The following is a 17,377-nucleotide window of genomic DNA, read 5'->3' as shown; positions in this document are numbered from 1 at the left end:
TGTAATCAGTCAAAACGGCCTTCATAGCGTGCCGGTATTGTAAGTAGTCATACATTTAATAAGAAATATTTATGAACTTACAGTCTGTCCGATTCGTCAGTAAAGCCAAACATCGATATTGTGTATTTAATTTTTCGATTTGTTTTTTATTCGAAGCAAAATTATACAACGATTCAATTAGGGCCATAAAAATTATATATATATATATATATATATATATATATATTTCTTATTTTCTTATTTCTTTGCACATTATGTTTATATAATGTAAGTGTATAATGGAGTTTATAAAGCGTTAAAATATATATGTATATATCATATGTGTAAGTAGATATATACGGTTGTAAACTTTTTAGAATTTAATTTGCTTCTATTTACTTTTAAAATTCTTCCATTTGTGTATTAAAATGTTTATAGATACGCATTATATGAATGTAAAATTTGGAGCTATTATAACTTAATAGGGTATTTTGTAATTGTTAATGTTTTGAAATATTGTTGAATTTATAAAAGTCATTCGTTGGTTGAAATTTCATAAATTACAATTTTATGTGTGACATTGTCGGCCATGTTTGATTTAATAAGTAATATCGTATTTTCATTTTCTTCTCCTTGTGTAAAAACAATCTGTACTATGTAAACTGCCACTCTCTACATAATGGCCTTAAATAAATGTATAATAATTGCCTGCAAAACAAATATTAAACTACATTAACGTATATGTAACGCTTTTATTAACTAATGTTCGCCATTCCGTCTTCAATTAACGTCTAAGATACATATATTCAACAAAGATAAATTGTCGGCTTTGCAAACATAATTCTATATGCTTCACAACGCCTAAACTCCAAAACCTATGCTTGAAACGTACTAGAGAAGCATTTTATTTGGTTATCCAGTAAGAATTTTAACATTTGTTGGAATTTTGAAGTTTATCAAACGACTTTGAGAAAGGAGGAGGTCCTCAAGTCGACTATTTTGTGTGTGTGTGTGTGTGTGTGTGCATGTTGCCTGATTACTCCGACATCTCGGACAGATTTGACTATAATTCTTTTTTTGTTGAAAAGGGAAATACCTTAGTGGTCCCATTCCTTTTTTTTATATGATACAGGATGACGGGACGAACAAGCCGTGCGCCTGGTCTTAAGCGACACGCCTGTCCATAGCAGTTGCAGTGCCTGTCCATAGCATTGCTACTGCGCCTGTCACCATAAGTTGATAAGTCTCCTTTGCATGTAATTTCACCCGTACCCTGCAAAACTGGAACGCAGTAATGATCACATTTCTGGGCGGCAGAAATAGGTAAGATGGCAGTACTTCCCTGGACGAACTCTTTCATAAGGACCTGCTACCGAAGGAAGGATACTGCTACCGAAATTTAAAAGTGAAGAAAATATTCAACCTCTAAGGATGGAAAATTAAAAGATGAATACAATTGATTAAACGTGACCGATTTTCCGTTAACCAATTTTAATAAAACTTGGCACATATGTATATCGACAGTGGAAATTTAAATGTCCTGAGAGACATATTGTCGTAAGGCCATTTTCCCTTACGACATTTCAAATTTCCACTGTAATCATTTCGTCGATGTTTCGAATTTTGAAATTTTGTAATCGACATAAGGAACATTTTCCATTACGACAAAATATTCCTTACGACATTTCAAATTTCCACCATCATCGATATGTAATTGCAATGAAAACATAATGTTATGATAACCTAGATCTGATCTAATAATGAAAATGACAGAAAGATAAAATAACTCCTCAACAGCGTACATCAGCTACCTTGTGTTGGGGTTCATATATAATTCGTATTGACGAGACTTCTATTTGCGTTGCAATTGTAGTTGATGTGGCCGCGGCAACCAACTTAATGAAACCGTATAAGCCAATTGTTGTTAAGCAATAAACCAATATCACAAGTTCTTTTTACAAGAAAAGTTGTGTTATTAGTAACTTATGTAAAAAGCGACCCACAGCTATGACTTTGATTTAAACTTTCACGATCACACATTATTTGATTTATAGTTCGGAACTTAATCATGTATAAAACATCGACATGTCGACATATCGATTTTTACACATAGGAAATGAAACTATTTTTCCGGACTTAAATCGCGTATATTTGTTTTTTCAAATAAACCAATGTATCGGGCCCTTTACAGGTCCCATAGTCACGGTTGACTGAGGTGGTACAGTCACCAACCAGTTATATCTAATATTAATGTGGTTTACATTACATTACCCAAGTTTTTCCACTATAGTTACAAAAGTTATTCATTAAATACCTTATTTTTAATTATACAGAGAAATTTCCAATTTACGCTACATTGTTTTACAAATTATTTTATTGTAACAACATGAATTTTCATTAAGTGAAACTTATTATTAATAAATAACAAAAATTAGAATAAATTAAAACATATTAACTGCAGTCTTGTGGCTATTTGGGATTGTTCATGAGAGGAAATACTGGATCCCAAACTGGTGGTAAGGAGAAATCATCTTCTCTGTTGAAATTAGGGTGTTTTTAATTTCAATGGCCTTTCGCAGCATCCTGGGTAGATAACGGATTTCTTTTGCAAGGACCTGGGGTTTGTCAAACTTCATTGAATGTGTTGACTTATCCATGAGACGCTCGTAGACTGCTGCCTTGTTTACGTGATGGTTTGTTTGTAAAAACAAATATATGCGATTTAAATCCGGAAAAATAGTTTCATTTCCTATATGTATAAAACATATTTTAATTATGGTCGTTGCAATGCGTTCAAACGTCGAGGTAATTATAGGTGTTTTATACGTGATTAAGTCCGGAATTAAAAATCAAATAACCTCAGCTATAAGTTAACAAATAACCCATAAATACGGTGATGATAGCAACTTGAATTTCGAATTCGAAATTCCTCTAAATATCTTCATATCCTTGATATAACACAATTACAACGCTATTGTTATAAAGTATAGCATACAGGTATAAGGCGAAAGCTACAGCAATATAGTTTCAAGGAATTCCAACAATTTAGAGCAGCCCTTTTTGTCTCGACTATTCTCAGCCACAGCAATAAGTCGCCTTAATTTCAAAATAATTGAATAACCCTCCGCGACCCTTTGCAAGATTTTAGCCTAGTCCCACAGCTTTCAGCTTCAATTTTACACTTAGTCAAAATAGACAATTCCGTGGAAGGTCTGACAATATCCTGTGTCGACCCTCTTAATAGGTACCTTCAGGTGCGGAGCGAAGAGAGTGTAAGTGCGATCCAGATAGAGAGTAACCACGTGCATTAGCGAAATTACCTGACGCTCTATTATTTTCATTGCGACAACCCTAGCTTAAAGATTGGGGTGTAAATTGGAATTGTTAGGGACTCCGTTATAAAGGTTGAGGTATCCGAGCGGGTTCACTTCAAGTGTCAATAATCTTTGTGTGACATTCAAGTTTAGATACGAAACACAAATTGAAATATTCAGGGAAATTTGTTATTTTGTTATGCATATTACGTATAAGTTTATTTGTCATAGTGTTAGAGAATCGTGACATTAACTTATTTTATTTTTTTAGAAAAATACTTTGTTTCATTAAGAATTATGTTTTATCGAAATGAGAAATTTAAAAAAAGGGTTCTAAGCGGAATGCTGACGGACGGCAGGCATCGTCTTCAAGGAGAAGAGACGTGGTTCTGCTTTGTTTGGATTTATAGTGAAAAGATATTATAATATTATAATTTCTAATAATCACTATATTATTTAACTGCCTCTGTGGCCGAACGGTTACCATGCCGGACTGCCACGCAGAGGTCCCAGGTTCGATTCCCGGGCCGGGAGAAATATTTGTATGGCCTACATTTATTTCTCTCGTGAGTTTGGGTGTAATTTGTGGTTGTCTATGTGGCACCCGCGACACAGGGTTTCCCTAGTGCGGGGCTATGTTGAGTGTGTGCGTTATTTATTATTAGTCTCATTTCTACGTCTACTATGAAGAACAATAGATAATGAGCGAAAAGTATGTTACTCACACTTTTTAACCGACTTTAAAAAAGCAGGAGGTTCTCAATTCTACTATATTTTCTTTTTGTATATTACGATATTTGCAAACCAACTTCGATTCTTTTTTTGTTTGAAAAGGGGGGAGGTACCCCATAGTCGTGGTCATATTCAAATTTGAAGAAAATATTCCAAGTTAGGGATGGATCCGGTTTATTGGATTGCACCCACTTGCCGTTAATCGATTTCGATAAAACTTGGCAGATAGAATACTCCACAAACCTTTGAGGTCGTTTTTTTTATAAAATAATAAATTAATAAATAAATATCGTTTATTTCTCCCTCCACAAAAGTACTAAAACCAGGTAACTAAAAAAAACTTACAAAACAGAGTACTTCTGTGGAAAGCTGGAGTCCAAACTAAATCAAAAGCTTAAAATTTGTATTTTAGGTCCCCAGGCCTCCTAACTCAGATTTTAATTACATCATTATGTTCTTAAGTGAGTACTAAGACATTATAATGATTTATTTATTTATTGCATAAAATTATTATCTATACAGAAAAGAAGATATGCGCGCGAGCGCGCATGTGTGTTTATTTAAAATGGTATTTCAAAGTTGTAGTTATTTATGAAAACACTATTATAAACGCTTTTTTATGGATGTAAACAGGCCTAAGTCTAAGATATTGGCACTTGGTAATATTGGGTTATAATCTAGTTCTCAAGAGTCTTGTTCATTAAAAATTTATAATTTTATTCCATTACAACAAAACGAAATTAAATGCGAGATGCACGCAAACGTAACGTTACATGCATTATCATTTCCGATAGTGGTCCCTTCTCGACCGGCTCGTCCTAGGGGACGCAGTGCTTGACTCGGAGTTTGCATCTAAAGTGCTCTTGACACACAACTAACTATCTTTAGAACAGTAGAGCAGCCTTTGAGCGAAAAAGTCCTCACTATTATAAAATAGAATTGTTGTAGTGGCATTTTGTAGTACATGCGCATTAGGAAATGATTTGTGATTATATGATTATTTTTGCAAGTAAATTTGTTTGCTGTACTCCACACTGTATCTTCGCAATAAGTACAGTCTCTATTAAACAGTGTTTTTTTTAAAAGGGATAGTATGGGAAAATCCGAAACCATAGAAGACACAAGGAAATTGTCTTAGATACCATTAAGTTTTTTTTTTGTGAAAACAATTTTGACATAGTATAGAGTTTGTGTAATCTTTTCTTAACTAAATAAAAAAACGTATGTATTAAGTTGTCACGATAAATATTTTGTAGATCATCTTTAATAAATTTTAAAAGCAACATCTTCAATATCTCGAGAACATAAAAAAAATTGATAAAAAATTATATAGCCCAGCTGAATATAGGACTGAATATGGGACTTCAAACATTACATATTAAATGATATATGTTGACGACCTCGGTGACCTTACTGTTTACATTGTGGGCGCTAGATACGGTGGTCCTTGGTTCGATTCCTGGTACGAACAATTTGGTAAATTAATTTTTCTACATTGCATTGGTTCTGGTCTGGGTGTTCTAAGCAGTATTCCAGAATTCCATTGTTCTGTTACTCATAGTACAGGGAATTCCCTATATGGTTTGAGACCACGCAATCACTCTTTGTTTCCAATACACAATAGACACATTTTACACAATAGTTTTTGTTAAACGTCGTTTTTGTCACTAGTACACTAAACAACTGAGACGAAGTGTGTACGACTCGCTAAAAATTGCGCGCAAGAGTTATCTGACACAGTTTTTTCCATAACAGTTGCAGTGCCACTAACCGTAGTTTAAATCACAAAGATCTACTGGGCGCTTCTACTGCGCCCGTCACCCTGAGACACAAGTTAACAAGTCTCATGTACCTGTAATTTGACCAGCACCCTTAACGCCCACTTACACGATATCACGCTTTTAGCGAATCTGAATTCTATTTACTAGGCAACAACATAAAATCCTCTGAATAATACAACCGAGCGGTCGCCGCATAGAGCAAAGACAAGCCAGCCTCGCCTGCGCGCCCGGTACGCTCATTTAAGTAAAAACGTTAAAGCTAAACAAATAGAGCGTACTTTGCCATGACAGATGCACGCGGTCGCTGCGCGGCGGCAACGCGATCTCCGCGCGGCGACCGGGCGATGAAATTCGTGTCAAATAAATGCGCCTTCAAAACCGGAACGCAGTAATGCTTATATTCTTGCTTGGCGCCAGAAATAGATAAGGTGGCGGTACTTCTCTTGCAAAACTCTTTCACAAGGAGCTCTACTGCTATGAAAAACACGGTACAGTCGTTGTAGTTTGAATTTGACCTTTAGTTAGATTTGTATTTTTTTAATGAATTGAAAAATTCGTAAAAGATCACTCCTAACACCCCTTGAATTAGAAAGGGTGGAGTGATCCTTTTAGCAAATTGAAGCCTTTGCCAGATATAATGTCATTTTTAGTCAATAAAATAATTTATTAATCTATCCATGTCCATTACGTTTTATTATAAATATCTATCCACGTGAGGCAATTTCTACTGAGCGAATATTGTATTTTATGCGAACAATCAACATTAGAGAGAATTCGTCCAGAGAAGTCCTGCCATCATATCTATTTCTGCCGCCATGCAGTAATGTGAGCATTACTGCATTTCGGTTTTGAAGGGTAAGGGTGCGGGTGAAATTGCAGGCACATGGGACTTGTCAACTTATGTCTCAGGGTGACGAGCGATTTGCGATTTAAAGCACTGAGTGGCTCTGCAACTGTTATGGACAGGCGTGTAGCTTACCATCAGGCACACGACTTGTTTGTCTCGTCACTTGACATTATATATATAAAAAAATCAAAATAAATGAAAAATGAAAAACTGTCTTGGTTTTACGTAACAACGACCAAAAAAAAAAATAGCCAAATACGAAACTGACATTACTTTTGTTTTTTGAGCGACCATACGGTAACTCATGAACCTTAAAAGCAAATAACAATGGACGGAATCCTCGCACGCAGCGAGTTTTTGGAAATAGGTGCAGCTTTTACATGCTTTAACGTCAAAAGACTTACAATTACAACCCGGAAAGGTTATCGAAACTCTTTGAAAATAATATAAAGTCCAAATTTATACCAAGCCGGGGGATACCGTGGATTTTAATACACGTTACCCTCGGCATTTATGCCCTTTGATGAGACCCCGTTTCTTTTTCCAAGGACTTGTTAAGTTTAATTATCGTAAAAAGCTAGGAATATCTTCAAACTGGTGCTACTGTTTTAAATTATAATACGGAATTAGCAATATCGGTGTATATTTGTTGTTTACATCCTATATTCAAGAGGTCGTCGCACGGACATCCGGTAACAATCTCCATAACAATGGCGGCCATAGTCGGTTTCCACAGATGGATGCTAATGCCTTCCCATTCATAATTCATGTCTTAATGAAGTGGACCGCCGCGAAACTAAGACGACCCTTTGTCTCAGACAATTCATTTTCATACAAATTGTAATCGGATTCGAGAATTTTATTGATTTTGCTGCAGTATTCTCACATGTAGTTTGAATTTTAGAGAAGACGTATTTATGAGTATATAGATAACAGAACAGTGAAATGAAAATTAAGCAAACAGCACAGTGTCGAGCAGGGTAATTACCCTGCTTGTTGGGTTTCAGTTTCTCTTATTTACAATTCTAAACAGAAATTGAAAATATGCCTTATAAATCGCGCTGCATAGAGCTCATTTTTAAGTACCACTATTTATTCAATTATGTTGTTTTCTGTAAATAAAATAAACAGTTTTACATTAGTACTTTTTGTATCCAATTTTCTTTCTAAAAAGTTGTGAAATCAATTTCATTCTAACGCATTATTCGACATTATGATATTCTCGCTCACCAGTTCGCTACTACAATTAAAAGTTTTGCTTTTAATTGTTCTGTTATAAGGTTTAACATTCTGTGAAAGTTATGCATTGACATTCAGTTGTATGTTCATACAACGTTTACTGTTACTAAATTTTAAACCAATTTTGAAAATGATTTGTGTACAATATAGTTAACAAACAGGACCATCTATTAATTGTAGTTTGTAGTAATATAGTAATCCTTTGAAGGAATACCTTTACATACACTATTTTTTCAAAAGCACATCAATATACGTGTTGACTCATTTGAGTTCGCAGAGAAATTTGTGTGTGCTTGGGAACCTTTCCTATCACATGAACATTGACCTACGTAATCAACTGAAAATGTACCATGAAGCTACACGATAGATATATACATGGTTCATATTTTTATGTATACAATGCAACGACTAAAGATCAATAAAATTATATTCGCCTGTTTCCATAAAACTAGAATAACCCCGAACCTTTACTTTATAGAACTGTTCATATTATTGCACATAATTTACCAACACTTACTTAACAGTAATTTTCGAGATACGCCAATCTCATAGAGAAGCACTAATTTGATTTATGTGGGCAATTCACCATCATCATTTCAGCCTACACACATCCACTGTTAGACATGAACCTCCCCCAGCCATGTGTCAATATACAATAATACTAATATGTAAACAAATTTGGTCGGTATATTGTTTATTAAGTGATTTCTTCAAAATCAATTGCGCGCACGTAAATACAGAAAACTTATACATTGAATAAAAAGAATCCCGGTGTTTTTCCTTACACACTCGACCCACGGAGCCGTTACGCAATTCTGAACCTTTCTTGTAAAAAGTGGTTTATTGTGTTCTTAAATAAAGTTATTCAGTTTACTCCGTGAGCGTATTGTAAGGGCCCATTGTGAGTGCGGGCCCCAGGTGCGGCCTTTCTTATATATATTCCCTTCAATAACCCTATGAATGTCAAAAACACATTATTTTTATTTACCTTAAACGATGAATAGTATTGTTACGACCGGAAAGTGGCGCGATAGGCTTATTTCAGAACGACTGCAAACAATTTGATGTTTTATTTAAACGTAGAGGACATAGCACCATAAAAAAAATTATGTAATATAATGAAACAACCCGACACATATGTTATGTTAAGAAACATGTAGCAATCACCAAACCCGCCAATGTCAATTCCACAGCAAACATTTCGGCGAGTCTTGGTGCAAGCAAAGTAATGACGATATTCGGAACGATACGCGGTGGCACATACAACGCAGCGTTCAATGTTCGCGCGTACATTGTGGCTTGTGTTGAATGTATTCCACACAAGATATACGTTTGCGTGCAATGTATGCACAAACCTTGAAGGCTCCGCTGCACGCGCAACTGTCGCACCGTTTCGATTTTGCAGCCTAAGAACAATGCCATACAATGCATTGCGTCGCCGTTGCATTACATATAAATTAGAAATACAAGGCACATGCGTTGAAATGGCGCGCGGCGACGTAACGCGTGCACTTCGGACAAGGGGCCAGGTGACGAAGCGGGGAGGGGTGCTGCAGTGCGTAAGTAACCGGGGCGTTACGTTGCGACTCTGCATTGCTCGTAGGGCACTCGGTGCGTTAAATCATAGCGTTGCGACGACGACGCAACGCACCGGCAGCGCCCGTGTGACATCTCTCTAAGGTTTATACGTACACGAAACGGCACATCTTAATACCGTTACAACGTGAATACATCATACTGTCGACTGTACTTGCCAAATGAAAGAAAAATTATAAAGATTACATTACAATGACATTAACATACTAACGTTATCTTGTATGCACTGTATACTAACTAAAAATGTAAAAACAGGGATAATATGCCAATAATTTTATTTACAGGAAGGCAATTTCAATCAAAATTCAATTTTAATTTGGAGTAGGAGAAGGTATTTTTTAATGTTCGAATATTTTTGGTTAGCTACAACGCTCAAAATTATTTTCATGGTTATTTATTTAACATTTTATAGGTACGTTATTTAACATTTTATAGGTACGTTTAGTATAGGTACCTTAAACAGAACGTATCATAAATTGATTGATTTAACATAAATAACAATTAATATATAATGGAAAGGCCAATATCACGGAGAGTGTGCGATAGAATTGCATGATTTAATTCCACCTTCACCATTCCATCATCGTGGGGCTAGACGTAGGCTGGGGTTCCACGCCTATGTTGTGGATATCCCAAAAATTCGCACGAAGTGATTCGCTTCCTCATTTATAGGGTGAACGGCTAACGAGTGGAATTCCCTGCCTGCAGACTTGTTCCCCTAACGCTATTACTTGGACCTTTTCAAATCGAAAGTGAAAACGCATTATTTAAGTGTACATGCTACGCTTTCCATCATGTGAGATGGAGGGCAAATGCGCACTCAACATACAAATACGAGTGTGTAGAAAAAAATACAAAAATAACACGTACTAATTACTAAGAAATATTTTTTCATAGACTAGGTGCCCACTTAATCTATTGTACAAAAACGTGCTCGCCAACAAACTTTTTCCAGTTTTGCAAGGAGATAGTTTTCTCTAAAATGTACATATACTTTTTGAAAAATAAATAAAAAAATAACAATGAAAACTGAATTGTGTGATGTAAACTTAATAGTTAATCCATTCAATCACCGTCAATCGAGTAGAAAAAAAAAATAGCAGATACAAACATTATACATAGATTAGAACAAAGCTAATGACAACGGCATGTGATACAGGGGCGCAATTTAATTTCGCTGACGCTGATGCCTTTGACCGCTCGAACCTGCTGCACTCCCTTGTGATACGTAGCGGATACATAACCGTAAGTAATGCTTGTAACACATTTTGAAGAAAAGAACTAAATTATACTTAAATACATTTTACAAGTGACATAAAAAAATGCTCCGTATTCTGATGTTTTTTTATATAAAATTCGAGCTGGTGCCCTTGACTACGTCTGTGTCGAGTAGCTACTGTACTATACTAATTTCCATAGTGAAAGAGTTCGTTCACGGAGATCGTTGATTGGCATAATCGTTCACACAGAATAATGATTTCGAATTTATAACATTTTGTTATATAAACAGAGCACAAACACACAAAACACGTACACACATACACACATACACCTTCACACAAGTAGACACACAAATGCGCATACTCTACTATAGTCCATTTGTTTCTTATATTATATTGTAAGTCGCTTCATTTAAAAAATATAGTAATTAAAAAATTTATGTCTAAATATATTAATACAACTGAATTTAGTTATAATATGTTATCAATATGTATTTCCATTTGTTAGATAGTTCTTTGATAAACAATATTTTAAGTCGCTTCGTTCTGGCATCAAATTAGTTTTTATGTAACGTAAAACAATGAATTATAATCTGACAAACTTTGTAATTGGCTATGTAAGTAGATTATTCAGAATTGTAAACCAAATTTAAAAGTTGTAAAGTTTGCAAATAAATAAAATAAATAAATAAATATAACACCGTAAGAAAAAAAATTTAAAAATAAAAACAGAATGTGCAAACAGGCACAAATGAAACAATACCACCACCACCGAAGACACGACCGTATGCAAAACGTAATTTCATAACATATTAATCTATCCAAGCTCATTACGTTTTATTATTAATATCTACCCACATAAGGCAATTTCTACTGAGCGAAAATTGTGTTTTACATTTCTAATGAAAATTTAATATCAAGTTTAGTTTAGTGTGAAAGAATTCATCCAGGGAAGTATGCCACCTTACCTATTTCTGCCGCCAAGCAGTAATATCAGCATAATTGTGTTCCTAAAGCTAAGGGTGCTGGTGAAATTACAGGCACATGGGACTTGTCAACTTAGTCTCAGGGTGATGGGCGCAGCGGCAGTGCTCCTCAGATCTTTGCGATTTAAAGCTGTGAATGGCACTGCAACTGTTATGACACGCGTGTAGCTTACTAACAGGCGCGTTTCATATTTAAAAAATTGACATTTTACAAAAAAGTTACTTGATATTATAAAAAAAAGGGAAATTAAGCAGCCTATGTCTTTCTCTCAGATCCCATTTATCTCTATACTAAAACCTATCAACATTGGTTCGATTTAGGTGCGAAAACGTAACAAAGGAAGTTAGTTTCGCATTTATAATATTAGTGTAGATAAGTGCGCATTTGATCTCCATCTCACCTGATGGAAAATGACGATGGTACATATACTCCTATACTCGAGACAAATTCGATACAGAATGTTTAAACGTCGCCAGGCAACCAATAACGGTAGGTATGTAAAGAACAAACGTTTGTCCATGCTTATTATTTAGGCTAGCTGCCTGCTAATCCCGAATTCGAATTACTACGCGAACTCAAATGTTTGCAATTTCTACCTTCAAACCAAAGAAATAATTAGGGAAGACACAGTTTTATAAATAATTAATTGTTAATATTTTTTATGTTACTTTTAAACCACTTACTAGTAAATTGATACTTCCATTGAACAAAATTCATCATAAACTTATTAATAGAGTAATGAAATTCCGGGGAAAAATATTGAAATTGTGGCAACTGGAAAACAGTATTAGATGGAAAGCCTAAAAATATCATATGTTGACAATAACGTTGACATTTATTAGATTGTACATCGAATTTAGTAAGGATATATATATTGCCTATTTACTCTCGCCTTGAAAAGGCATACATTATAAGGTTCAGGGAATAAGTCTACAAGCAGGGGATTCCTTTCAAGGGCGTTGGATTGGTGTGTTGGTTATATGGCTCATAAAATATAATTACCCAAAATTCTAAATTTGATATTTCTATTCATAGGAAAAGCTAGGCGAGGAATGTCTGCTTGACATATAACGTTACAAGCGATGTATTTATTAATTTATTTATTTATTTATTGAACATTGCTATAATGCCATCACCTTAAAAAAAACAACAAATAATTCAGAAACTCGAAACGCATGCTAATGTAAACTCAAAATTAATTCGTGTAAAAACTCGAACTACAAAAACCAGTACATTTTTTTGCTACTGTTAAATATGCTGGCGATGAACTTTATGTTTTTATTAAGTAATTTTTTTAATGATTTCTTTTCCTCTGAATTTTTTACTTATGTTTTGCAGGATTGTGATTTTATAAATTGTAATCTAAAGAACTGGACCTTGATTATTTTTTGCATGTGGAAATTTATTTTTGGCAGTTGAATATTCATCCTTATTTTATAAGTATATGAAATTTATTTCTCCCCCAAATTGTTTTTACCAAATACTCATTACGAATCAGATTTTCTGTATCAGAATGGAATCTGTAAACTACACATATCAAAAGTGTCTAGAGATCAAGTTTTTTTTAAATATTCGATTACCTATTAAAGTTAAATCAAAATATTTATATACATTTATAAATTAATTATTTAGTTACTTATTTTTAAAATTATGAAATTGTCCAAAAAAACCATTGGTGTTTAAAACAAATTAAATAAAAAACCTGATTCAAGTGTACGTGCTTAATCCCTGATGCATTTAATGTGTATAGATGAAGAGATCTGTGTCTTAGGCTTTCATAATGTGTATGTGTATTTGCGTAGGTATGTGCGCATGTGTAGGTGTTTATGCATTTGTGAATTATATTAATTAATGAAAAATGCAATATAAAGAAATATTTATTTACAAATATAATAACGTACGAGTGTATTGTAGTATCGTAATCACTGACATTGGCTCACCTCGTGGTTGTTATAAAAGCAACGTAGGAGTTAGTCCGGAAGAAAGGCAACAACGTTCGCCTTTTTATGAAATAAGGGTAGCTGCGAAACTTACATTTTCAGTCGAGTCACGCAACAAGCAATGTACAATGCTGCTAGTGTGCAATATAGTATTAGATTGGTGCTAAGATCATAGTACTTCCACAGAATTACAATATCTTTCCTACATAGCGCAACGCCTTTGACGTTTGACGGTACTGCCACTTTTGCGGCACTTACGGTCGGTCATACGCTGATATGCAAAGGTTGTCACAAAATAGAAAAAAATGTGATTATTATAGGAAATGAAAGTATTTTTCCGGATTTAAATCGCGTCAGGTCCCATGGTCACGGTAGTAAAGGGCCCGTAACGTCGGTTTGTTTGAAAAAACAAATATATGCGATTTAAATCCGGAAAAATAGTTTCATTTCCTATGTATAACAATCGCGAAAACCTAAGAACTCGAATGTGATTATTATTTTTTATTATTATTCTATTCTACCGGATGGTACAAAAAAAAATTTTAGAAATTTATATAAACACCTTTATCCTCGAACTTGTACAGTGAAATGGACGATTAATTTATTTATCATAAATGGGGACACGCACATCTCTCACATCCGCAATGGTCGTCGTCGGGCCGGCTTCGTCACCGTCTCCGCGAGCGTTGATAATTATAATAAAGTATTTTTGTCATTTATATTAACAATAACACACACATGCAGGCACGTACGCATGCGCACAGGCAAGCACGCACGCACACACGCACGCACGCACGCACGCACGCACGTACGCACGTACGCACGCACGCACGCACACTCACACCAAGCAATAACGATTTACAAGTGTTGCACTACCAAATTTTTACTTAATACTTTATTTTTAAATGTTTTCAATTAAATAATTTAAAATGTATACTTCCAAACACCCAATTAAAGGGATATAAATTGAAACAAAATTATTACTTTCCAACAAATCCCTAAGTTTGCCACAGAGTTCTGCTTTTACTTTATTGTGTACTGTACCCGTGACTTAATACGCGTAGAAAGACGGAAAAAGTATCGATACATTTTGGTATACAGTACTTTCTTTCCATATCGAAACTTTTGTACTCGATACTTTTCTGGTATAAGTACTTCTTGACAAGTATGATCGTTTCGAATAATTCCTACTTTGTCTAAGGCCTAAGATTTCAATTGATGTAATTGATTGTTCTATGGCAAATGACAATTGACAGACATACACCGTGTCAATGTTTAGTGCAACTTGCGCAACAACATTATAATAGAATTTTTAATTGAAAGGAATGATTGAATAAAAAGTTTTGATTAATTCATAGGTATTTTATATATTTGTTTGTAGGAATAATGTATCAGCACCTTGAGGTATCGATACTTTCGTTTCGATACTTTTATGAGTATTTACACGCAAATATATATCACTTACATATTTTTTCACCAATAATAAAAAGGAGATTCGGTTATCATTTTCAATTTGTTTTTAATACCTAATAAATACACTTACAGATAAATACACTTTTCAATTTACTTTAATATTTAAAACGGTGATAGATTAGTGTGTTAAAAATGCACAGATAAACAGACAGACAAAAAATATAAAAACAAATATTTTAGGTTCTGTAGCGTGTCTTCAATGACTTTTACTTTAAAAAGTTAAAAGTACTCAATTTACTTTGAACTATTGAAAGTACTCATTTTGATATTTTAAAGTAAAAGTTTCCGTACGATAATGTATAAGTGGGTATATATACCTAATTCTATATAGAATAGCTAATCCTGCAAATCATCACTATAACGATTCGTACCATCATATCTTATAGAATAATTAACAAAAAATAATATGTTTCGGATGGAAAATTTAATTTAAAATTAATTAAATACATATATGCTACAATTAAAAGATGGATTACTGCAATTGACAATTCATTTTTATCTAGCTATCGACCAAATTTCCGTATAGCATACGCACTTTAATCACAGCGCAATTAAGCATCTGATCCAACTTTAAAAGCACAATTAACCGATGTCACGGCCGATACACCGCAGCGTGCATTCCCTGTAATTAACTAAATTTACTGTGTAAACTCGAATGTAATCGCCTTTGTAATCTGATGCAGATAATTTTATCATATTTTTCATATAAATTAATATACAATTACAATTATTAATTATAAAAGGTTATGATGTGAAAGATGTTTAATTATATTTGCCAATGAAAATTATTATGCCACAGCCATCATGTTCTTGCCGTAAATTTCGTGGAAATACATTTTAGTGCTTCGATAGAAACACATGGAACTTTAAAAATTTATTACTTACATATTTTAAAGCGTCTTTTGTGGATGGCAACTACGACCACGTACCGCGTTCCGGCAATACTGCGGCATTGAAAGCGTGCTTGCGTTCGTGTGTCGTGACGGAACACAGCCCAGCTCTCATAGCTTCACTTGAAAAAAATCCATGCACTTAGCGCTGAAATAAGCGCGGCTTTCGACCGCATTCACTTTTAGCGAAGTAGTTTTTCTCCTTTTACGCCCTCCACACCCATTCTCCCATTCAGCATTCCCCGTCTCACTCCGACGCCGCATCTCTTCAACTATACTCGGTCCGCTTTAGCGTTCGTGACACAAAGCAATATGTGAGTTAACTTCACGGTAACGGCTCTTGTTTGAGTTGCGATTTAATGCCTCCTTAAATGGAGATGGTTTACGGGTTAACCCGGTTGAAAAGGATAAAAGTATCCGCCAGTTGTTTACTTTTTGGATTGGCGGCGTCGGTTCAATAAAAACTTTCAATCCTCTGAAGACAAATCCCTCGTCGAACACTCCTTATTACATATCGATCAAATAAAACTTTTAAGAACCGTTTCAAAATTACGTTGTTACATATGCAAACTTCCCATTAACATTACATTGTGTATGTATGTTGTCATTTGTATAATATAGTCATGTGACAGTATCAATTGAAGCATTGGGAACAACTAAGGCGTTCGGCACAAAGCACGTTTTGATGTTATTGCATCAAAACATGTAAAACACTATCTAGTTATCATGTGACAAAAACTCATTTCGATCTCCCGTCTAGATGGCGTCAGTTTCATTCATTTATAAGGTGGCACTCCTCCCTTTTTGCATGGATTATAATTGTGCGTTTAAATTTCGGACACGTTACCACTTGCAGTTTGTAAAAATTTGTTTTAAAGTAAACAAATCAGAAACGAGCGACTTCGTCCTCAACATGGAGCATCTTGGAGGCCTGTGAAACGTGCTGAAGATAATTCTGTCGATTCATTTCAATCCAGCGAATGTAAGGAATGATTGAAAATAGGTTTAATTTTTTATCGTGTATCTTTTAAGTAAGAGTAATTCACAATTTATTTCCTTAAAAACCAATAATAAAACGAAAGCCCCATTAATTTACCGGTTCGATGCGAAAAGGGCGGATAATACAAGGAAAAAAAATCAAATGTTTCTAATTGTTTTGCAATAATAACACCACCTGAATCTTTTAGCTAAATCATAACTAATTAAATATATTTAAGAGTCATAGTATAAATACTAAAAATATGTATATAAGGCATTTAAACTTTATTTTCAATTTTCTCGAATCTCACTTTTACGTGATACGCCCTTGTCACACTCAGTGCTTTTCAATTGTATTTTGTTTACCTATGAAATAAAAATATAAATGAGCTTAACTACGT

The sequence above is a fragment of the Hyposmocoma kahamanoa genome, unplaced genomic scaffold (assembly GCF_003589595.1).
Source record: "Hyposmocoma kahamanoa isolate Upper Pololo Valley unplaced genomic scaffold, ASM358959v1 63, whole genome shotgun sequence".
In the NCBI taxonomy this organism is placed as follows: domain Eukaryota; kingdom Metazoa; phylum Arthropoda; class Insecta; order Lepidoptera; family Cosmopterigidae; genus Hyposmocoma; species Hyposmocoma kahamanoa.
The sequence above is the reverse complement of the archived record's forward strand: the minus strand, read 5'-3'. Positions refer to the sequence as shown.